General features: G+C 41.2%; 1 protein-coding gene across 1 annotated transcript in view; it reads left to right on the top strand.

Moving 5' to 3' along the window:
- asic4a (acid-sensing (proton-gated) ion channel family member 4a) overlaps positions 1–20889 on the top strand; it is an 82334-nt gene that overhangs the window by 46172 nt on the left and 15273 nt on the right. The window lies entirely within an intron of this gene.

The raw sequence follows: 20889 nt of genomic DNA, 5'->3' as shown, positions 1-20889 counted from the left end.
CTAGTGACCAAGTGAGCTATGACATTCCATTGATCCAGAAAATTGCTGCAGAGCCAGCCTTGAAATTAGTTTAAATTGCTGAATCAAAAAGTGTTATCCCGGATTCTGGCAAGGCCAGCGTAAACCTTATGCCTCTAATCCCCAGACTGATGTGAAAAGTTGTCAGGGATCGTGTCGCCCACCACCACGATTGATGGGGGAGTTTGGATTCCGTGTGACAGAGACGCATGCAAGCAACTGGGATTTGACTTGGATGGCACTTATGGCTACCGGGGTCGTGACTTGGTTTCAAATCTGCAGGCTTTGGGAATTTCCAGTGCGATCTACCACTTGCTTTGTGCTTTTCAATTCAATTACACGCCGAGTCTTTACTCTGTGACAATGTCGGATATCAAGCTCTCTTAGATGTGAGTTGAGTCATAAATCTAAGCTTTGATGCACAGTTCAAGGATTGGGGGGGAATAATTTACCATCAGTCAGGTGCCTCATTTTATCCTCTTTGGATACTCTCAAAATAGCAACAAACAGCAGCGTTGGGGTTGTAGATTGATGTAAGGGGGAGCAGGCAGGAATATGTCAACTCTAAACATCCTTAATGTGGAATAAGTTCTGGTAAGAGGATCACTACAGCAAACATAGGGGTGGATTGAAGTCAAATATTGTCTGTTATAAGTATAATCGCTAATGCGTCTAAAAGCAGTGCTTGACCATGAGTGCTAGCACTACTAGGGTTGGAATTTGTAGATCACATTTTTGCTGTTTGGACAAGAAAATGAACACTGGTCGCTCACGATGACGCAAATAGCAGCATTTCAAACTCAGAGGGAAGTTGTAATTTGAACTTTAAGAACTCACCCACACATCGGTTGGCACATTATAGTTTTCTTGCAGTAATTAAACTGGCAGTATACACAGCCTTCTAAACCTATTTGAGCCCAGTGATTGGCCGCAGCATGCCACTGCCCAGGTGTGCAGTGACTGCTCACTAATGAACGGCTGAAAAATGATTTTAACACCAGTGCGCAGCAGTCTGCCGCTGTCAGAGCTGCAGATGGTGTTTTAACCCGTTCAGACAATGAATGGTGTGCGGCTGTATGGTTGCCTGCTCCCTCCACCCGCCACCGCTGCACCCTGTGTGTTTTGTTCTTTTTTTCCCTCTGACACAATTGGACTGTTGTTGATTCTGTTTCACATTCAAAGACTTTCTTACATCTTCACCACCAAGTTTGGAAAATGTCAACAGCCAGAGACAACAGAAGGCATTTTATCTGCCGGGTTGATGGGGCAATCTTTGCACAACCCTTGTTTTTAAGGTTTGTTTATCACATCCCACAATGTCAGCAAATGTAAAACTGGTCTTTTTTTAGTTTCTCTTTTTGCCTCGTGTGGAAAAAAGTTAAACTCTAAGTGGGTGAAGCTTTAAGTATCGTACATAATCCCTCTTGCTTCTGACAGGAATAAGAAACTTGCCCTGAAGACCACTCAACGGATTTTTAAGTTAGTGTGTGAAAATCCAGCAGGATAAGAGAATGCCCCACTGGATACACCGGGATTAGTATATCTATTGATTTGTGTCATCGCGAGGAACACGCAGTATATTACAAGCACATTAGAAGACAGTATCTCTCCACATTAGAATGTGAAGCGAAGGGAATGGCCATGACACTTCAAACAGCTGCTTAGCAGCTTACTGATTTGCTGAGTGTGTTTCTCCCCAACAGGTAGATAGAAATATGTTCTCATTAAAGCTCCAACATCAAAGCCACAAACAAAAAAAAAAAGATTATTTACTACAGGGCTGAAGACTTTACTAGAACTCAAGATTACAAAATGTGATCTAACTTTTAAAACGGCATGTGTGGTGAAGGAACTTGCATTGCAGTGACCAGTGCTCTACCTGGAGCAGTCCTCAGTGCTTTGTCTGCGTAAAGTCTCCCACTGGGGAGCAAAAACCACAAGGCCTGACAGTGTGTTGACACTGCAATGTGTTGACACTGTTCTGTATGTCACACCTGCACAGATGCTGAACTGGAGCAAAAATAGCCAACGGTGGCGCGGCCAATGTCCAGCAAAGCGAAATAATTTCTATCCTTATCCCAGCATTTTCTTCGGCTTAGGAGCTTCTTTTAATGGATGCTATCACAGCACGTACCAGTGGATACAAGTTTATGTAAAAACATGTATATTTATTTATATAAATCATATATTTTATAATTGTGAGTATGAGTGACATACTTCAGCCTGATCTTCAGCCACTTCATTATAAAGCTAATGTACAGCTCACATGCTTCAGGTATTTCCCCGTGGCTTGTGTGATTTGTATCACCAACACGATTATCCATAAAATATCGTGCAAGCAGACAATCCCAAATGCTAATGTTGAATAATACACTAAGTTATGATTGACATGCTAGTACCTCCAAGTGGTAGAAATAACTGAAATAAAAAGAGACCAAATTTGAATTGGAAATCATGCAGTTGTATAACTACTGACTGAGCAGCAGCGTTAATGAGAAGAGTGCACAACCTTCTGGGGCATTTTCAGAGGATGTGCTGCATCATTCACCTCCATCATTAGTCCTGTTGTGAACAATGCAGACTTCACCCAGCTCAGACCTGTGAATCAAAGACTGATTCAAGACGGTGGATCAAAGCTGGTCTTGACTTGCTTCATCAGGTGGCTGGCTCATGGCAAAAGAATTTAAAGAGTGTTTTAACCTCATGCTGAGGTATGTACTCTTCAAAATGAGTACCTGAACCATCCAAAGTGAAAGAAACTGAACTTATACAAGGTGAAGGAAGGAGATCCTACGAGGTTAATAGTTTCATAAGCAACATCAGGCTGTGGGAAAGGACGTGAGGGTGGAAACGTGAGCTGTCTCTGATTGCTCGATGCCTGTGGACTCAGACAGACAGAGCTCCTGTCGTGTCAATGGCGAAAACGTGCGTCTCCGAGCTCCACGGTCAGTTGAACTCATATTGGAGTGATATTGACAGGACATCTGTTAAACTGGACTGGGTGAGGAACCCTTTCAGTGGGACTGAGAGCAGCAGCAGCAGCAGCAGCAGCAGCAGCAGCAGCAGGCTTCCTGAGCTGCAGGAACAGTTGATGGATGTGTCCTCAGACTGTGGGCTGAAGATGAAACACACGGACACAACAATGTCGCAGCGTCCAGACTTGGGGAAATGTGGCCTAAATGAACCCTTATCCTTTGGAACTAACTGCTTGATAGAAGTGAATTCCTTCCTGACCCACATCAAAACGTAGCAGAGGAGCAGATTTGATGTGGACCACAGCCTGATTACAGCTGTGGTCAGACTCCCATCAAAGATTTTAAAGACAAACAATCTGAGGTGCCTCATTAAAGGGAGAAGAAGTTCCTTGGTGAATGTGTTGTATTCCAGTGGTGTTAGTCGTTTGAGTTTGGTACAAAGCTTTTGTTGTCATCGCCTGCTTTGATAATAGCCACAATGGAAATAACATCAGCTCAGTGTAACATACTGTGTTTCTGCTTTGGTGTTGATGAAGGAATAGTTGTGCCCTGATGATAGGGCTGTGACATGCACCAAAGATCTGGAAATACTGCCGGAGAGGCCCCAGAACAACTATGCTGCCACTGAAAATGACATCAGACTAACCTTGAATCTCTTTGAGCCACCACTTCATGGAGCTTTGAAAGATTTGACCAAATATTCAACCTTTTAAAATGTTTTTTTGAAACCTTGATGGAAGAAGAAATACTTATAGCAATTGGTTGGTTTTGAGTTGCTTTGACAACATTATCCGTTGATGGCTTGAAGGTCTGGGAAAATCCCTTGAAGGACAGTAAAACTACAACTGAGTGTATATAATATTCACAACAACAGGACCCCTGAGTACCTGAAAGACCACCTTTGAAGGGTTTGGGGAATGTAATTTGTATCATTTAGATTTTTGGATGTTTGGATGACTTTGATGAGGATGCAGATATTCATTGGCTGAATTCATGAGATCATAAGAGAAAACAACAATGGCAGCTCCTGGGTAGGTTAGTGTACATGCTGCTATACTGTAGCATCACTTACAAGAGAACCGTGAATGTCTTCACTGATAGAAAGGCAAATAACAGCATTGCAGGCTTTTCCCGAAAACATGTTTCATTTTTCTCCCAAATGGCTCCTACAATATCATAGGGTCTGTTGTTCTAAAACGTTGAAGTTAGCCCATAATAGACGAGGACAGACAGAGTGCCTTTGCCTCCTTTGCATCAAGGACAGCAATAGAAAACAGTCATGGGCATTATTGGACATTACAACCTTTGATATTTCTGTAGTTTCATGTGATTTTAATATGCTCCATCTCATAATGTCAGAAAGACTCAACTGAAACCATTTTCTTTCCATGTTCGGTGTCAGCTGAGTTTTAAATTAGAAAACCTAATTATGTCATAATTAAAGGGCAAAGAACTAAGAAAAGTTATCAGCATTTCAGAGATTAAAACAGATTAAAACATTACAGGTTTGATGTGATTTCCATTTGGCTGAAGTTGAGGGATTGTAGTTGGATCTGGCAGTACTACAGTTCATGTCCCAGTAGAGGGCAAATAAGTAGCACGCAGCTCTGAAGAAGAGAGGACCATGCAAATAGCGAGAATATTTCATGTTAGAGCCAGTCATAATGACAAAAGAAAAAAAACAAGCATACCTTTTAGTTTCATTCCGCAAAGCTGCTCCATCGTTAAATAGTTGCTGTGCAAGGACCTCCTGGGAAATTAAAAACATATTGTGCCACAATTTCCCTGTGACTCAGAGCATCCCTGGGGAGAGCACTTTTAAAATTTCTAATAAAGGAGACTTCAAATTACAGAGAGGGGACCTGGCATTAATTAAACTGGGGATTTCGTTAGGGTCAACTTCTCATATTTATCTGTTTATACCCGTGGTTTGGTCCTCTGTAAAGACTGTTTGGTGTATTGAGGTCACAGCTCATGGGTAAAACAAATGTGGATGTTCTCAAGTATGATACAGAGATGATTTATGTGTTACAATAAGCTAAACTCAAAAGGTGATAAAAAAAAAAAAAACGTGTCACCGAGCAGAAGGGTCGGGAAGATCCGACACGGTTTCTGTTATTTTTCTTCTTTGAAATGTCATCATGGGGCCATTCACGGGGGAAAATGTGCTGTTTGCTCCTTAATTATCAGATTTTACTGTCATCACCTTATTTGTCAGATTAACCTTATAAGAGGGTGCGTGGCAGAAGTCTGCTCGACATAAAGGCCTGCACAAGTGTAAGTTATTATTTCTGCTGTACCAATCTAAAAGCTATCATTCAACAACTAGCTGCAGTTTCACAGCACCAAAAGCACCGGTAAAATATACCACAGCACACCTCTGTGAATCTATTTTTATTCAAGACACTAAACTTGCGGCTAATGTAGTTTGCAGCTTTGACTTGAGTGTATAAAAAGGGATAGGATGTCATAATTAATGCCAGGTAAAATGGAAAATAAAACCCACTTAAGGGTTACAGTTAGAAATAAGATGAAGATACATGGAAAAGGAATGCAACTGAGTGAGTGAGTGAGTGACTGAGTGAGTACATATGTTCCCAAAGATTCCATATGATTGGGGAACGCCTCCACTGTCAGGTCAAAATTCTCCTTGACCTCTGGAAGCGTAAGGCAAAGAAGTCTTTTGTGAGTAGTTATGGTATTCAAAGGTTAAATTCTAACGTGTTTCCCTGACCTTTCCTATACCACCATCACCACCAAGTCAAAATTTCCACTTGTACATAAAATAGTTAATGATGTAACACACATCTCTATTCTCTATAGCATCTCCTTTAGCACCACCCTCTTGTTTTTTTAGCTCCACCACAGAAAAAACTTTAAGAGCAGTGAAATCTTCAGTACCTTATTTGTTGCAGCAACAATTAAAGATTGTGGGCTAAATTGAACCTTCATCTTCTAGGGTTTGTTTGTGGGCTTTAGGCCTGAACACACAACACCTCCCTAACACATTCTCACTTCCAACTCATCACATATGGACATTGAGTCAGGACCCCCTTAGTGTCTCCTCTACAGGCACTGGGTACCCCTTTCTCTTCATTTTACAACCTGCAGGCCTCTGCAGTCAGGTTAGCAACACTGAAGATGCAATGTCCATTTAGCAACGCCATTAGACTTTTAAAATAAAGTTTGCTGAGAACAATAAACACATGTTTAATGTGAAATGGTCAGAGGTTGGTTATATTTAGGAAAAGATTGTGGGTTGGCTTAAAGTCAGTACGTTTATTGTCTAACACTTTGTGGATTGATCTCATCCTACAGCAGTCTGTAGCTCCAGCTTCTGGCATGACAGCATGCGACCCCGAATCTGTATGTTAACAATTACCCACAATGCAGTTTTAAAGCTCACAATTTTACTGTTTTGGTTCGTTTTCACAGTTTTCAGCAAAAAAATCCTTAGATAAACTGGCTTTACGTGAGGAGCTCAAGACCAAATGACAAAGCTAGCAACTAGCTGGTGAACATAGCGGAGCATTTAGCAGCTACAGCGCCATTTCCCTCGAGAGTTAGTAAAGAGAGAAAACAGAGACAAAAGGGGAGTGAAAATTGGACTTTGATTCACCAGGTGGCCAGAAACTCAGAAACTAGGCCTATTTATTTCCAAATAAATGCAAAAATCATTTAGCATTTATTTATAATGCTACGGCTGTGTTTAAAGTTTGTTGTGCTCGCCCCAAAAGGAAAAGGTTTATTTCTACAATAACTATCGTGGCAACTACGGTATGGTAAATGTTAAAGATAGCACTTCTGTTTGAGCTTTGTGTGTGTGTGTGTGTGTCATATTATTTGTAATTTCCTCTGGATGAAAAAAAAAATGCTGGCAGTGTTTACCACACAGGGACTAAATCTGAGCTTTGTTTTACATCACAATTAAAACTAGCGATCGCAATCAATAATTTCCTGTATTACCATTCCCCCCCCCAGTAACTCAGTGTTACTCTACTACTGGTTTTATTGAGTAGATTGGTTTGTAGATTTTCGGCATTGGACAGAATGTCAAGATGAGACAGGTATGTCGTCCCAGAAATAACACAGTGAGCGTCTTCTTACAGGAACAAATCGACATGGAATCCATGTCGGTGTACTCAGAAGAGTAAGGTGAGAAGAAAGATGTGGCTACATGTGCCTCAGTTACGGTACAGACCATGGTTGCATGACTTTAATTACATTGTCTGTTTGGCAGAGCAGTGGCACATCAATCTTATCTGCTTAGCTGCATGCAACAACAATCAAACCTCAACAAAAACCTCCCAGCTGACACTCAGAAGCACTGCATTTTGGAGTTTCACCTTCTCTTGTGGTCTACTCTGACTTAATTAACATCTCCTATATTAGGAAAGACAAAATAAATATGAATTAATCCACATGTAAAACTCATCTTTAATATTATGGCCTTTACTAATGATAAGAACTGTACTGTGGTTTCACAGCAATAATACATTTAAGTACACATTTAATCAGTGTAATTGATGCAGACTACTGCAGCGCCATTTGACAAATCATCGCAGCATAATAAACTAGTCAGTAAACACCATCTAGGTCAGCATCCAGGGTTTGGACATTGACATTTGGACGTGTACAAATACTTGGGTGTTCACCTTAACCACAATCATGTACAGGGGGGGGCAAAGTCATCTCATTTGAAGTATGTAGGACACTGTTAAAAACTTTTTATGACTGTGGTGGCGTCTGCAGTTTTCTATGCAGTGCAGACAAAGACTGAACAAACTGGTCAGGAGAGCTGGCTCTGTCCTGGACTGCCCTCTGGACACCATCGAGGAGGTGGTTGAGAGGAGGATGTTAGCCAAGCTGACATCGATCATGGAAAACCATCCCACCCCCTGCATTAGACAGTGGGGGGCTTAAGCAGCACCTTCAGTAACAGACTGCTGCATCCATTGAGTAAGAAAGAACACTACTGCAGGTCTTTTGTCCCAGTTTTTTTTTTTTTTTTTGTGCTACTGTTATCAGTGCTAATATATGCTCACATTATCCCCGACATCTTGTGCAATTTTTTAATTTGTTGTATATTTTTTTCCAACTGTGCAATAGTACAAACGCTGTATTTATTATCCATATTGGCAACCGTATTCTTATAAACTGTACATATTGTACATATACAGACCCATGCAATCCAATGTTCTTTTCATGCAACAGCATCTCTCAAGTGCAATTCAACATATGGCATTGGGAGTTTTTCTCATAAGAATAATGGCAATAGTATTTTCAAGGGCAGTAGTATTTTTTTATGGCAATTAGTATTTTTACAATCTGTGCATAATATACATATACATAGTTGATTTTTATTCTTTGTCCTGTATCCTCCTCATCTTGACCCTTCTATCCACTGTTTTTCCTGTTTTGCTTTTTAATACTTGCTTGCTGTAACAACCTGATTTCCCTGGCATGGGATCAGTAAAGTCTTCCCTTATTTTATTTTATTTTATCTTATCTTAAAGTTACAATTTTCTATCATTTGGTTCATAATAAAAGACATCCCAAACAAGCCTTTTTTGTCTGTTTTGTTTAACATTACAGATCAACAATGCTTGATCGGACTTAATTGGAGATAAGGCCAACTTTATCTCCAGCTCAACAAACAGCAGGGTAGAGCCAAGTAGGAGTGATGGATGGTCCCTCCAAGTCTTCTTGTTGTTTGTTTCATCCCTCGCTGTGTTTAAAAATGACCCTTCAAAACGGTACCAAGGGTGGAAACTAGTGTTCTCGGCTGTGCTGAAGGAGGACATGCTTGCTTGGGTAATCCTTTACCATGGCTTTTACAAGGGCCTTTCTTGGCACCAAGGCAACCCTTCAAACATCAATATCGGGCGTGTGCTATTCCCTTTGGGTAGGTTCAGTTGATGGCTTTCCATCCCTGTATGAGGGCTTGCTGGCAGAGATGAAAGAGGCATGGGAATGCACTGACATTGATTTCTTCATCCCAATGCACACGCTGATGTATTGACTGCCGTGCCGATCAGTTAGAGACATTCTGTTTGCGGCTGTTTGGAGAAGCTGAGGGACGGTGAACAGAGTGTTATCGCACTAAGCCACCGAGTCAAAGGCCACGCTCATTTCATTTCACCACAAACACTGTCTTCTTTTTCTGTTTCTTTCAGGAAAACATTTTACTTTCACCGTTTTCATCAGTGAAATGTTGCCAGTGTTGAAAAGAAGTCTTAACTTACTATCCACTGTGATTACACTCAGGGGTGCCTGAGTGCAAATAGTAAGGCCTGCTCTTCTCTGTTGCACTTACTGTCATTCACTTGCAGTCAGCTGCTCTTGTTTGAAATGTCTATAGAAGGGTACAGACGCGAATAGAAAGCCTTATGCAGAGTCGGGTGGGCCTTCCGTCTTCCGTCACATTGAAGAGTCTCTGATGCATGCGGCTTTGTAATCATAATTAAGTCATCTCAATGGTGTCATCGCTCACTAATGATGAAGTCATGCACGGCACAGAAATCACAGACTGCAGTATATTCAGGCGTCTGGTGTCTTCAGATGTATATTGTGCAGTTTGTTGTCACAGCGCGGCTAAAATAAACATGCTGTGTTTCTGACATCTGTCAAAGTGAATTATAGATCTCCAGAAGAGTTTCAGAAGTCACAATTCTTCTTCTTGGTTTACAGCTTTGTTGTTTGTTGTAATAAGTCATGCGTTTTTTAGTGCCTGACTAGAATCTGACTGATACAACACGTGCTCCAGAGGCAGAATACAAGGAGAAACACGCTGCAGCTGCTTCCCACCTTCAGGTATTGGAGCTGACTTCATGTGCGTGTGGTTGAAGGGCACAAGTGACCTTGTAGCAAGAGAAATAATCCTGCATACTTGATGTTCTAAGGTATAAGATACACTAATCGTATGACTCCTCTCATAACCCTAAAAGCTATTAAATCCTTGAAATTCAAATAGATGAATGCTAATACTTTGAAATGCACTTATTTCTAGATCCAATAGATATGTAAAGTGTTTGCATTCTTCATCTCACTTTCACCCGTGAAAGTGCTCGTCTCCGGAAGCATCCAGGTTGGCATTGTGTCCGTTAAATGCAACGAAATTGCTCTGAGTTGTATTAATGGAACTCAGCCACAATCTGAGCAGCTCGGGACAAGGTCAAAGTCGAGGCTACCACCTCTGAAATTGATTTGACACAGATTCATCCGCACTGAGCAAATGTGTGTTAAAAAATGCATGGCGCTTGATATTTTCATATTAGAAATGTTGAAGCTATATTCACCTGTGACACGAAGGGGAAAATTCAATATTTGAATGTCTTGTCTCACAGCTCCAGATATAGTATAAACACCTCCATCTGCATTACAGATGACAAGTAAAACTCTTTATCTGTTTATACTGACAAAAATAAATATATAAGTGTTAGTTTGCATGAACAGCTTTGCTTGTCTCCTATTTCTGCAAATGTTAAAAATGTAAAAAAAAAAAAAAAAATCACTGTGTAAAGAGAGCTGGTGAGTTTATGTCAGGCTTTTAATGATTTTGCTTTTATATACACTATTTTGTACTCAGTGGTTCATAACACAAAGTGGGGGCTAACATACAGTATTAACATCAGAGATGCAGTGTTGCTCTCACTTAATTTTAGGCTTTTTCTCATTGGATTCTCACATCAGTAATAAAGACAAGTAAGCTCATTAAATTATGAATAAAGTAATAGTAATTAAAGCAAAATATGCCATATTTATAATTTAAAAAAATAAGACCAAGTGCCTACAGCCACGCTCTGTTGGGCTGTAATGTGCTCTGTAAAAGTTGGGTCCAGTTTTAAGTAAATAAATAAATAGAAACTTTATCATGTGGTGTGAGCAGAAAGGTCAGCATTTTAATTCACTGTGGAGATTTTATTATATCGTACAGTACAGGATGAGCTGAGATGAGCGTGTACAAGAAATACGGTCTTTATTTTCTCCAAACATTGAAGCATCATGTGTTCAGAGTGCTGATCCTGGTTGTCATTTCTGTACAGTTAAATCGTCATCAGTGTTTCCATCTGTTGAGATATTTTTGCCAGGTTGTTGCTGCTAGACGAAGGGTCAGGGGTCCACAGAAGCCATTCATCCTCTGGGGACCATGAATGCCTGGATGCTAATTCATCCAGTAGTTGTTGGCCCATCGACTGACGTCCCTGGGTTTCATAACTATTTCTATTAAATATGGCGGACATTTACATGCATTCAACCTCGTTGAGGGTCGTTGAGGTCACTTGACTGTCACGTGACAAAATGACCATGTGACCACTGGTTGAAGGTAGCATTTGTGTTGCCCTTTGTCTCTGTTCTAATTGTGACGGTGAGCAGTGTGTTTCAGTAATGGAAGACATAATGGCAACAATCGTCTCGACCTCCAGCGCAGCTCAGCCAAGTGTACAATGGCACAGATTCACTCTGAGGCTTTGGCTGTAAATAACAACAAACAACTTCAGTGTGAGTAAACTCCAAGGAGATCAAATGCACATTGACAGTCAGGGCTGTAACCACAGGAAGCCTTCCAATATTTTGAGGCCCTATCACAAGCAAGTTCTTTAACTGACAGTCAGAGCCCAGGCAACAGGCCTGGGATTGTCACGACTGGGGGATATACAGAGCCCAACATCAACTCTTTCTAATCCACGCTGAGCTTTGTGGCCTCTGATGCAGGATATCAAAAGTGCCTGTTATGTTCATAGAAAATTAGAATTTAAAAGTGAGGCAGCTGTGTCATCAACTTCTAAAGGTTTCTGGAGCAAACGCAATGACCTTTTTAGCAAGGTGTGAAATTGATCTTTAGAAAAATGCTTTATAAAACCTCTAAATGGACACTGGACAGCATGCGTGTTTTGTACGACAAAAATATAAAAGGACTGATGGATTATTTTAGGAAATGTGTAACATTTTTTAAAAAACATTTATGTCCTTGAAGTTTGGGAGCTTCAGATGCTTCCTGGAAGGCGTCCTGCAATCCCATGATCCCCATTTGGCAGAACTGAGTCCACATGCCAAACATCTGGGCAGGTGGCATCCAGCCACTCGCCTAATAGCAGGCCAGATATCTAGCCTGTCTTTGATGTGCAGACAGGGATTACAGTGGCCCTCTGCTCTCACTCTTAATAACCTGGTATTAAAGGAGCATCAAATCATCTATAATATTTATCGACCTCCATTGGCGAACAGTGGGAGTTGCAACAACAGTGATAGATGAGCCTCAGGCACAGAGAGAGGCAGGAGACATGCGAACTAACTCATGAGTGATCCAACAGCGTGGCTCGTGAAGAAGTGACATGTCACTATGCCAAATACCGGAATAATTACACTGCAGAGTAGCACTTTGTTCACGAGGGTGTGTAGCCTTCATAACTGAAATGTGATGCCGCTCACTCATTTGTTCAACAGGGGGTTGAATTGATTGAATGGCTTTTTGTTCCAGAATAGAATAAGCACCAGAAAGGGAGTTTGTAATGCCAAAAGTGTCACCACCTGAAATGAAATCAATGAAATTAATCATTATACAGCATTAGCTCTGCTGATACACTGTGCAGAAATATGGTCATTTTGCCCTGTAAAAAATTTACGCACAGTGACTTTGATCACATTCAGTCAAGGACGGGATCAGTGGTCTAAGGTTTTCAATTCCCTTTCAATCTGCTGGTTCTTTGTTCCATTGCTGCATTATCTCCTTCTTTAACTCAGCCATTCGAGAGGACTGTGATTAGAGGCCAAATTAGACTGGGTGTGTTTAGGTGTGCAGTTTAAACCTCTGTGTCTGCCAAACTTCCTTGGGCTCCGGCTTTAGATCCAGCTTAGTCTAATGGACTGTGAGATCTGCTTTTGACTCAAAACAAGCTCTTTCGCCTGAGCAAAAACACTAATCAGACTTGTTTACTTGAATGATTTATGTAGCATGAAAAACACGAATCCCCATGCTCATAAATGTTACACGGTTGACAGACAAATATTGTTTCACTGTTGCGCTCACCAAAAGGGGAAGGTTTGGAAGTGAGTCAGTAAATGGGTAAGTAACTGCACTTATTGCACCATCTTGTGAATAAAGCAAGTGTTGCATGTCATTAGGAGTCCCAGGACATTGGACACGTTACACCAGGGTACACAATGAGATAAAAAACATTTATTTATTATCTTCTCACGCACCGGAGCATTTTATAAAATACTTGCAATCACAAGCATTTGTATATGTTGGCACTCCTGCTGAGTTATAAATAACTTGTCACAAAATGACAAGAGCTTGAAGCTGATATTTATTTGCATCTGTATTCTCTCTCATATCCCTGAAGGGACAACATATTTTATATTGATGATTCGTGTCAAGAGATAGTAGATCCTGCTTTCCCTCTCCGGTAGTTTCATCAGCCCTAACATGTGGCACCAATCCAGCAGATATCATTTCCCCAGAGTTCCCTGGAAAAGAAAAACAACCAAGCAGGTGTCTTGGTTATGATGAATACTAAATAAAAGTCTGGCCAGGGAACTGTGACGGCATTTCTTTGGTGGCAGTTGGGTGGGAGTGTTTGTGTTTTGGATTGGTGTGCCAGAGTATGAGAGAGTGGTGTGAGATTGAGAGCTTAGGAAATGAAAACCCGTGTTGATGACGGAGGTACCTTAATTAAACCTGAGATATCTAAATGACTGCAGAAAAACAAAGTCGACAGTTAGACAAATGCCTAAGGCAGGGCTGTTTGCTGGTGCAGTGCCTAGGGCAAATTTCTCCTCGGCCATATCAGTGTCCACCGTGCAGAATAACTGATCAGGACTGTGGGCAAAATGAGGTGAAATCGAAAAGTAAAGCATGCTTGGCTCATGTATAGCCGGCAATATGTTCCTCTGCTATCTTGAGAGCCCCATTAGCTCACACATTCAGCATGACTGTACTGTACTCCTCTCTTCTGAGCCGTGACCTCAAGCTCGGGAGTGGAATAAATAGCCTGAAATTGTTCCTAAACCACCATAGGGCAAAACATAGTTTAACCAGAGGCGCTGTTAGGGTTTGACTGGGAGGATCCTGGATGACTCAGATGACCCAGAGTTTGACAGGACCCCTCGAACATGCCAGGGATTATACATTTTCAGGTTGTTGTTTTTGAGCTTTTATTGAGATGCTGAAGGCTCCTCGAGGGGTAAAGACAGTTTGACATGGAAACTACCAATGAGGTCCATTCATTTCAACATAGATAAATGGACACTGACAACTATTGTTCCATATGGAGCTTAATTAATAGGTGCTGTTCTGTTCAACTTTTAAGGTCAAGAATTACTTACCATTTTAGCAGGATCCATGCACAAGTTCCTGCTGTAGGAAATGATTCATCTCAATTACCCATAAAGACTGATTAGGGACCTGTCTCACTGTGGTGATCCAAATGAATTATCCCCATTATGACAGTATTTCTAATCACATTTATAAAACAGCAGTTTTATGGGCCCATGGCCATGATGTTAGTGCAGACTGTACTCAAAGGAAGCTTTCACATCTCTGAGAGTGCTGGATGTAGTGGACTATTCTATTTGTGAGTTGCTGTATTGTGCTGGAGAGCCTGTCCATTTTCAACCTCTTTTTCAAGAGCATCTCTCACTGCTCCATTAGCTGAGTATGCTCGGATATGTGGGGAATAGCAGCATGGGGTGGGGGGAGGAGGACAAAAAAGAAATGGGAATACTAACATTTGAAGAGAGAGAGGTTTGCTGAGTGCACTGTTCTGACTTCGGTCTTCCACTTATTTGTGATGCTCTGTCGGAGGAGACCAGAAAGAGGGCAGCAAAGGAAGAGAAGAGATGAGTCAGAACTCCTACACCAATGACTGAAACAAGCCCTGCAGGTTTACACCAGAGTTCATCATTTTAACGTATGGTGTTTAGTCAAACGGGGGAGAGCGGAATGCATAGACATACCACTTAAAATGATCGAGCAAGTTCTGCACCTTGAAGCGTAAACCTACCTCAGTGTTTGATCACGAACACGGCGAGTCAGCGCGACACTCATTATGACCTGCGTCCATTTACATCTCTTTTGACGATTTGAGAAAATTAGCACATTTATTAAACATGTTATTCTGCCCATCAGCAGGGTAAGACCTACCATGATGGCGGCCCGCTGATTACACAGTATTTACCTAACTTGAATGACCGTATTCAACTGCCGCTGAGATCTCAGCACTTTGATGCACAATAACTGTAATGCGTTGAATGGCAATCCAAAGCTGTGTCCCTGGTGCTGTGTTTAGAGGCCGTCATTGAGATGGAGGTTAATGGTGCAAAACCTGTGTGCCTCACATTCCAGTCTGCACTGTTGAGGCTTTATAGCTGAGCTTTTCCTCTGTTCAGCCAAACTGTTATTCTCTGCATATATCTGAGATGGAGGCTATAATGTTAGCCAGATTTGTATTTACTCCCCTCTGCATGTATGAATGTAGAGACGTCAAAGCCCTGACCCACGATAAAAGCAATCTGCCTGACATTTGATGAGGATTATATATGAATTATGCAGCTTAACCGTGGTGCATGAGAAGAAGAGAGATTTAGCAATGAGTTCTTATCACTTCTTGTCGGTTTTTCCAGACAAGTGTGCTGAGTTAACACATCGCTATCGTTTCTCCTAATCTCGAGCTAAAACATCTTTAGAATCTCTGCAGCCTTGCTGTTGGCCTTGTTCGTGTTTTCTGAGGACTCCTGAAGGTTTTGACACAGTAGAGGGATGTTTAGTCCCACGGTGGGGTCCAAAGGCAGGTTGTTCAAGGAATTTTTGTGCCACTGTTTTGACTTTTCTGATAAAGTCAGAAAATACAGTTAGACTCTGGTGTAATAGTAATAACAACACTAACAAAAGTAGTAAATACAAGTAATCAGTTTCTGTGGTCACTATGCTATTTTCACCTCTGTGGTCATTAAGACTCTGAATAGTGTTGTTAGTGACTGTATTATATGGAAAGGTGTTGCTAATGTTTTGTCTGCCTCCTGAGAGGATCATCAGTTTTATTTTCTGCACACGTGCATTTTGGAAATCTGGTGAGGGAACCCACCGATCCAAATCATTATTTTTCCATGTGTTCTCTCATGCCTTATCACCTTCTTTTGGTTCTTTTTTGAGGTATTTGTACGCCCAGGTGTGGTGGTGAAGAGTCTCTGTCTGTACTGAGAGTGTGAGAGCGAAACAGTCACTTCACAGAGCAGTCTTATATTGGGTTCGGGTTACTGAGTTTTGAGTGTGAAGGTAAAAGGAAGAAATGCAGCAAAAAAGTGGTTCCTGACTTTGTGCCCTGCACTTAAGGGCTATGTTTGCTCTGTAAATGTATTTTTCTCCTTCTGTGTTTAGAAGGACCCCTAAGATTAAGACATCACATCTTTTTTGTATCTACCTTCTAATGCCTGTTGTGACCGTTCTGAGGTGTCTCCCTCAATACTTCTCGAGGCAGCTATTTGCCTTTTCCATTGTTACAGTACGTCCTCTGTGTCCTCCAGAGCAGGGTGGGCAAAAATGATGACACTGTCTCAGATGCATTACGTAAGATTTATGCATTGTCATGGCAATGCTGATTTATTTATTTGTTTGGTTTCCTAACAGGCACGCCTGAGCATTAAAATACAAGCTGCATGTACCACCCACCCGTATCGGCCAGATTAGAAAGTCAAACATTTAGACTTTTCAATGCCTTGTTTCTCTGGCAGGAAAACAATGAATGTATGCATCCAGCTCCCTCATGCAAATTGTGCAGAAATTACATTCGGCCATTTGCCGTCCCTGTGTGTGTGTGTGTATGTGTTCTTACTGGTCATTTTGTCTCATATTATGTTTTTCGCACAAGAAGATAACATATCTGCTAATGGGATAAGACCAGTCCATTTCCACAGCGCACTCTCCCTCATACCAGGAAACAAGACAGAATAATCACTTCACTAGAATTCAGAATAGTATTGAAACAGACTGAATGGTTAAATCAACCATCATAATTTTTCCCCAGTTTTAAGTTGTTAATCCACTAAATAACTCAGTGAGAGGGATTTTTGCAGTGTAGCTCATTGATTGGCAGCCCTATTGCATACACCACTGGTCCTGAGAAAACATCGAGTTACCATGTAAATATTCAGCTCTTGTCACGTTGTGATTCGAGTCTTTCCGCTGGGAGGTTGTAATGAACACATTAAATCAAGGAACGCTCTGTCTTAACCTTAAACCTGCATGAGCCGGCCTTAATGGTTTTCAACTGCCAATCAGTGCTCTGGCATATTCCACCACCCTCCGTAAATGAATTCAAATCCTCGTTCCTCATGCTCACAGTGCTACGAGATGCCACACAGCCTGTCTGGAAATGGATGTCCTCCGGAGAAGCACTGAAGTGATTCCTGCAGGTTATTTAAAAGGAAAAGTGCCATGGGACTGTCAGATCACGGTCATAAAGAGGATGTTTAAGGGTTTACCCCACCAGGGCTTATGAATTACATGGTAAGGAGTTGGTCTCCTAATGGATTTAGCATGGAGACACGGAATGAAACAAGGCACTTTGTGGAAGAAAAAACACTGGCAACAGACACAAAATAAATTGACATTTAAGACAGTTTTGTCATAATTGGTGAGATACAGTACATGCAAATTAGATGAATTTAGGCATCTTTCCAAAATATGTTGCAGCTATAGATGAAGGCTTCACTTTAATGCTTTTATACTTTCAGCCAACTTTATTTAATCACAGATTTGTGATTTACGCTTTACGCTGTGAACATAAGACTCTAAAGAAAAAATGCTTTAACAGGAATAAAAAAAAAAAAAAGGAACAGAAACAGCGATCTATCTTCCAGTTCACACAGAGATACAATACGTCATGTATACAGAGTATGCATGATACAGAGTATACAGACTGAGTATACAGACAGAAATAGCAGTACTAGTGCCTGATTAACAAAGAATAGGGCTGTGGGATAAAATAGGGCACCCCTCTTTTTCTTCCTGTCTTTGCTTTCTGAATTTGTTCTATTAAGTGCCCGTCATGCACAGTGCACACGGCAAACTGCACATGGCGGCTTCATTATATTTTACCCAGAAACCAACCACTACTCTTATTCTGAAATACTGAGTTAGTTCATGGTAATTCCATTAAACACAAGTTTATTTAGGACTAAGTAAGTATAATATCACCTGGAATAATAAAGGTGTTAGAATTACACTTTGACATGGAATCCCTCTGTAAGACTGAGCATCAAGATAACAATGCAGGACCTAATTTGAACCAGAATTAAGTGATTTTTTTTATGGCCACTTGGGGGCAGTAGAAACAAACTGTTAATAGCAATGACATAATCTTAAAAAGTTGTTATAGCAAATTGCTTAGTATGAAAGCCTGTTTATTTACCCGGCAGATAGAGAGCAACATTAGCATTAGTTTAGTGTCATGTTGGTGCCCACCTGCTCTGTCTTGGTCTCCACCAACTCAATATATGGCTTATTAGCTGCTAACGGTTAACCACCAGCAGAGCACCTCGGAAACTGCAAGGTTACTGCACATGACACATAATTGTAAGGTTGCTGGTTCAATTCCAGCTTCGGACCCTTGTTGCTAGTCATACCACCCACTCCTCACAATTCCTGTCTCTCTTGTCAAGTGGCAGAAATTCGCTGACTTTGGCAGGTAGTTTTTGTTTTGTTTTTGTTTTTCTGCTGAAAACAGCTGCCTGTTGGAGCTGAAACGAAGCTGTGAGAGTGCTGAGATTGAACCAAAGCAGTGCAGTCGCAGGCCATCAAACCAAAACATTAAACCTTTTTCAAAGATAACACTTTGACACGTCACAGCAGAAAAATCACACAAATAATAAGATTATTGATGGCTGAAGTCCATTTAGCTGCTTTGGTGTCGTGCACCAAAGCAGCTCCCATCACCTTCAAGTAACCATCCATTATTAATGTAAGAGTATCTATCATAGCCCTCTAAGGCCCTTCTCATGTTTAGTGTATAGTGGTGCATACACTATTAACAAACAAATTATAGCAATCATTCAAGCTAATTGCTACATGGTAAACATAGGCTAGTTGGCATCTTTGCCTAGCAGCTAATCCACCCTTAGATAGTAGAATTACAATATGGAGTACTGGAACAATAATATGTAAATACAGTGCATACGTGATAGCACATATAATATAAAGTACTGCCAAGTGTAATAAGTTTCAGCTTTGTGAAGGAGTGTGTGGTCAGACCTAACTCATAGAATAATACAGAACAGAAACACATGTTTTGTTCCATTACCATCTAAAAGTCTGTCAGATAGAATGATATTGTTTTAGACCTCAATGACAACAAAGTGAACAGTGCCACATTAAGTGCTGCAATAATTAGCTCTTGTAAACATCGTGAGCTACTCAGAGGAGAACAAAACCTCTTTTCATTTGGATTGTAACTGCCATGCTGCTGCTCTGTTTCAGCTTGTCAACAGCACTGCCAAGTTCCCGCTTGGGAATTGCCCAAGTCAGCCCTGTTACCTTTGCTAAATTTGGTGCAAGATGTAACAAGAGAAAAATGCTCCATCAATCAAGTTGCAGATGCAGAAAGAGAGGAGTGGGGGGTTCAGAGGCAGAGAAATAAACCAGTGGAAGCTCTGCCAACAACCATTTCCTGGGTGAGATGATGGGAAAACTTCGCCGTACTCTCTGGGGACATCATTTGTGAACACACCGGCGTCCTCCAGAGCCCAAAGTTTTAGAGCGGAACCCCAGCACTTGGTCGGGGTGTTTTGAGCATTTCTAAAGTGAAATCCTCCTTTGCCTCTGTTGCCTGCTCCATCAGATAAAGTCTGCCTGCCGAGGCTTAAGTGTGTCAATGAACGGGTAGGAGGATCAATGATAAGTGCAGCTTACCTCCACAACTGCTCCGCACCAGCCAAATAGAGATTAAACCATTTCAACCTAATAGCACATGTCAGTCAAAAGTCACACTTGAATACTTGAGTCTCCTCTCTTCGGGTCCCCACTCCCACTTTGCAACCTCCCATTTTCTAATCACACCGGCTGGAAAGATGCTGCAATTTACAACAACAACAAAAATGTTAAGAGGCTACCACATTTTACTGAGCAGATTTTCACCATGAAGACCCTTTTGTACCACATCGGAGCCTGAACTGAGATCTGTAATTGTGTCAGCCATTTCTCTGAATCCTCAACTCGGACTCACTTTGAAGGTTGCTATTTGTAAGTCATTCAAAAACACAACCACACTCAATACAAACACACATGCACACACACGCAGATCAAAAGCCTCATGGTCTATTATAGCTTAAAATACGGCTGTCTTTCTAAACTCCAAGCTTTTGTAAACACTACTCATTTCTTGCTCTAATCACTGTTGTGGATATTGTAAAATTGCCCACCGTTCCAGGCAATGACTTGACTGAACCCCACCACTGTGGCTTTGATTTGCTGTTCAGCCATCTCAGATGTGAATACACCCTGTGGTCTGTAAATGAGAGCGTGTGTTGCTCCCCCAGTATCCATTATTTGGACATCATAGCACTCATTAGGTAGATCTAGCTGATATCAAAGTCAGACAGCAGACAGCGATGCTTTGGAGAATGCTACGACCATCACAGTGTCTCCTTAATGATATGTCTGTCATCTATTCAGCTCAATTGTTATTTCACTGTCATTTCTCCAGCGACTTGTCGGTTGACCTCTCCTGCCATGTGACTTCCTCAGCCTTAATGCTTTCATCACTGTCCTCTTTTGTTTGATACATGGATAAATCAATCCAATAGATTAGGCAACTCTTATTATAACTTACTATAACATGTTGTAAATGTGTGCCATTTAGAAAAGAAGGCTGCACTCTCAGGAGAGTTCATCAAGCGACTG

Source organism: Chaetodon trifascialis, chromosome 12 (assembly GCF_039877785.1).
Source record: "Chaetodon trifascialis isolate fChaTrf1 chromosome 12, fChaTrf1.hap1, whole genome shotgun sequence".
NCBI lineage: Eukaryota > Metazoa > Chordata > Actinopteri > Chaetodontiformes > Chaetodontidae > Chaetodon > Chaetodon trifascialis.
Note: the sequence above shows the minus strand (reverse complement) of the source record. Positions and strands in the feature narration are given on the sequence as shown.